The following is a 4,649-nucleotide window of genomic DNA, read 5'->3' as shown; positions in this document are numbered from 1 at the left end:
CAAGATCATTTTATTGGAAATTCATACTTTTTTTATACCACTCATGCATTTGGAGATAAGGTACCCGTACCCTTTTTGCATTAATTACACAAATAACTATCAATGGTCACGCACAAATACGCGCAATTGAGATTCACGGCATACCCAACCTTCCATCAAAGTGTTAAATAAATCACCGGCGAATTTTAAGTAGCGTCGACTATTAAAATAGGAACAATTTAAGGCTAAATCACTATCCTAATTGAATTTTTGTTATTGACATGTCCAACCCCGTCCCAAACGCATTTGTATAAATAACAATATACATTTTGGCATAGCGTCACATCTCAGCAGGCTGCCGCTTGTATCTAGTGCCAGTGAAGAGAGTCAGACGTTTCAGAAATGTTCAAATTTGTAAGTACATTAAACAATTACAAATGGTATATTTTGCGAGTGCCATTTGCATAACCGATTCCAAAATTTAAATATTTAGTCAGTTTATTAAGTTTTTGTTTCAAAAAAACACTTTAAGATTGAAATAAATAAATAATAAATGATATTAATGACGCAAAGTTTAAATCAATAACGATTAATTAGATACCCTTTTCCAACGATTTTTTTCTTAAAACTCCAAGTTTTCACACCTTTGAAGCTTGTTTCGGTAAAAATTACTTTGCCTTATATCCTGATGTTTATCTGTTAAAACCTATTTCGAGAACTTACTTATAAGAGTAGGGAATATGGAAGTTGCAGGAGATCAAATGGCTTAGTATACTGATCAATAGAAAACGCCCAGATTATCTTTATGAACAAAATTTTGTGGCGATACCCATATGGCTCTCAGAATTTGTGGTTATACACTTCAGAAGGCTGCTATTCCTCTTAATCGCCTTTGATACCTGTCTGCTTCTCGAGTTTGTCCAACATTATTTTGACTTTTTCTGTGTTCTTATCTATGTTACGCTAAATAATCCTCAGAAATTGTGGTTGGACTCTTTTATCTATAAACCAGTTGCTATTTGCAATTTTGAGTCGATACACTAAAAGTTGGAAAGTTTTTAGAGAAAGAAGTATGTTCTATTAGCCATATGGGACCTTATGGCTTATTGTCTAACCTATAGCTCACCTTCCAGAATATCTGGATGGCGTAAAACTATATAAATGTTGTGACGATACGACCATCTTAATCGCGAGGAAAACGAAATCAATAGAAAAATTGAAAAACCACCTTTTATTAAAACCTGAAAAAACTGTTCAAGTTCAGCATTGAAATCTCTCTTAAATGCGTCTTCTTTTTTAAACCTATACTACTCATCAGTATATTTATTACAGTCGGAGCGAATTTTTGTCTCGCAAAAAAAGATATTTCGACTAATGTACTACTTAAATTTTTTTAACTGTGATAGGTTTTTATTTTCTTTTAAATTATTAATTTACATACATAAAAATAAAGACAACTTTCAGACAAGATCTTATATTCATTACTACGGGCCAAGAAATCAAAATAACTCTCAGGTAAAATTTTTTAATATCAATTGCTATAAAAAAATAACTTTTCAATCTGGACAAACATACTATAATATGCTTCCTGCTGCAACTAGGGACGTAGAGCAAGGGAAATTCAAAAAATATTTAAAATATTTACTGACAACAAATGTTTTTTATGTTTTATGTTTTGCATAATAGATACAAAAAAAAAAATTGTACTCCATTACACGGTTTGGCTCTTTGTTTCTGCTCTTTTTCACGTAAAATTTGGTATTTGTTTTATATAACATTCTTAAATAAATTCATTTAAAAATCTGGTACCTGGTGATCATCATAATTTTTGTTTGCGCATTTTTTGCAGTTAGATAATATACAGGGTGGGTCGAAAAGTAGATATCAATAATTAGTTCCTTTTTTTAAATAGAATACATTTTTGAATTCTCTGTCCAATTTTACTCGTACTACACGTAGCATACCCTATATATATTTTTTACTTTTTATGAGCAAAATGATAAGAATCTGTATCGGTAATATCCTTAAATTGTCACAATTACAGTTCTGGCAGTAAAAAATATATCGAATCTACATTAAACTCAGGGAATTGAAATTTTTATTAAATATTGAGATAAAAGTAAAACTCAAGAAGTTTGTAATTTTGAAAACAATCCAATGAACCGTACATTCGATTTGCCTTGATAACATTTTAATTTACTGCCACTTTTTTGTTTTTAGATATGTCAAGGTAAACAAGAAAACCAAATGTAGGGTTAGTAGCCAAGTTTTTTTCCATTTTTTCAATTTTCTGATATGCCTACAGCAAATATTTTTAAATGGAACACCCTGTATATTATATACTTGTATAATAGAAAATCTTATTCCGATTGCAATGATGTAACACACTTTATATTTCGTTTTTGACAAATCGGCAAATATGATTTCAAAAAGTGCCATGATTGACTGCAACAGGAATAATTATTTGCCAATTGAAATGGAACAAAAACACTAAAAATGACAAGACACACTGAAGTAGAATTCTTTAACTATTCTACCATTGCCCTGAACACATTTCTCACACATTCTAATTGTATGAAGTCTTGCATGTAGGATTGTCTCTTTAACTGATTGATTGCCTCCGAAATCCTTTGCCGAAGTTCCATATTGTTACAAGGAGTTGTGTCTCCAAAATAAAAAAAAACCATTAAAGTTAAGTTGTGGCTGTTGGCTGGCCAATCCATAGCTCCGCCGTTCCCTATCCAACTTGCACAACATTGTGAGGAGGGGCACCACCATGCTGCTATATAATCAGCGCTGATATATTTAAGGGTAAATCTTCCATATATTGTTCTATTGGGTGCTCTACGAATTGCAAATAGCTTTTGATCTGTAAATATCCGACCCAAAATATGCCCACCTTTGACACCACACCATACATTAATTGATTGGTACCCCTGGGTTTTAATTTCGCGTATTTGTCTAGGATTATTTAAAGACCAATATTGCGTATTTTGTCCATTACAACCCTTTCTTTTAGGGAACGAACTTTCATCAGTCCATAAAATGTTTTTCAAAAAAATATTATCCTCGTGAGTTTTACGAAATTTAAATGCATTATATTTTTATTTTTTCAAAACTGAGAAATACCTTTCCATTCATTTACTCTAGTAACAGAAACATATCACTCCTTTCATGGATGCTACGGATCATCCACGTTATTTTTGCAGATTTGTCAGAAAAAAAATTGGACTAAAATATAAAGTATGTTACATCATTGTAATCGGAATAAGATATTCTATTAAACACATCTATATAATATACAGGGTGTCAAATTAAAAAATGATGTAGGCTTATATGACAGAAAATTGATAGTGTTTTGTTTTATACGTCACATGGGAAAAAAACTTGCCTACTAAGCCTACATTTTATTTTTTTGTTTACAAAAATGTTACAGCCAATAAAAATGTTATCAAAATTAATTGAACGCACGGTATTAATCGCCGTAAACGTCCAAGGTAACATCAAGTATGATTATTATTGTCGGTACCATCTGAATTTGAGATATTAAAAAGTACGGAAGATATTGTCGCCGTTATTAAAAATTTCGTTTCTACCGCCATTTTTAAATGTTACAGATCGTGTTGGTTTCCGCGATTGTCGCGGCGGTCGTGTCAAAACCCGCCCCCAAACCGGACGTTCTTGTAGATCCGTTCGCCGCACCTGGATTCGTCTACCCCTCCGTTTACAGCGCGCCACTGACCTACGCCGATTACGTGGTGCCTTCCGCGTATGCAGATTACGTGTATGCGCCTCACGTGGCAGAGTCTTACCTGGTGGTTTAAAAATAATAAGCGCACCACCACATTGTCTACCACCACGTGCGGTGTACCTTTTTATCGTATAAAATCCTTATGGAAAATTGCGTTTTTCTTTCTTTGTCGCAATGACAACCGACCTTCACGTTTAACAAAGAGTGTTTCTAAAAACGTTCCCGCTATTTCAAGAGTTGCAAGAAATGCTATGAAATGAAAACCATCAGTTTCTGCACTTAATTAAAAAAAAAAACAGTTTCCAACTATCTGTTGATAAAGAGCATGCCCTTGTTTTAAGACTTGTGGATTATTTAGCTCGGAGAAACCGCTTTTACCCTTAATTGCTGTACAGGGTGGCCCGCTTAAGAAGGGCCTATACCTTATTTGGACACTTACGGGGGTTAATAATAAGACTATAAGAATAATAATATTCTTCATTCAGGTAATTTCGATAAGGAAAGTTACAAGCAAAGGCAAGAGTGCAGCGCTCAGACGTATGTGCTTCAAAATAAAATTAAATATAAAAGTTGTTTCTATTAAAATAACCTCGATTTTCTTTATTTTCCTAATAGTCACTTTTTTATGTGCAGATTGGTAAAACAAAGTTACATTTTTTTAAACAGAACACCCCACATTTCATTGCATTTTGGATAGTCCTTTCAAAGATGAATTCAACGATATATATGAGTATGGGACTGTGATGCACCGTTCTGAACTTATTAGCGATCATCTTCTTCAGAATTCTGGTTATATTTCAACCATCATTGTTGGGATTTTCTTCAGGAAACGATCAAATTTGAAATATTTTCTTAAAATCACGCGGTATTGCCACATTTCGCAAAATGTTGATACTTTTCTCAATTTTCTTAAGTGAGA

General features: G+C 33.0%; 1 long non-coding RNA gene across 1 annotated transcript; it reads left to right on the top strand.

Moving 5' to 3' along the window:
* The first annotated feature begins 254 nt into the window (after positions 1-254).
* On the top strand, positions 255-3,880 carry LOC132707480 (uncharacterized). The gene is made up of 2 exons (XR_009619739.1): positions 255-393; positions 3,597-3,880. It is a non-coding gene; the product is annotated as an uncharacterized LOC132707480 (long non-coding RNA).
* Positions 3,881-4,649: the final 769 nt, after the last annotated feature.

This window comes from Cylas formicarius, unplaced genomic scaffold (genome assembly GCF_029955315.1).
Source record: "Cylas formicarius isolate icCylForm1 unplaced genomic scaffold, icCylForm1.1 PGA_scaffold_9__14_contigs__length_23061073, whole genome shotgun sequence".
Taxonomy (NCBI): domain Eukaryota; kingdom Metazoa; phylum Arthropoda; class Insecta; order Coleoptera; family Brentidae; genus Cylas; species Cylas formicarius.
The sequence above is the reverse complement of the archived record's forward strand: the minus strand, read 5'-3'. Positions and strand labels throughout refer to the sequence as shown.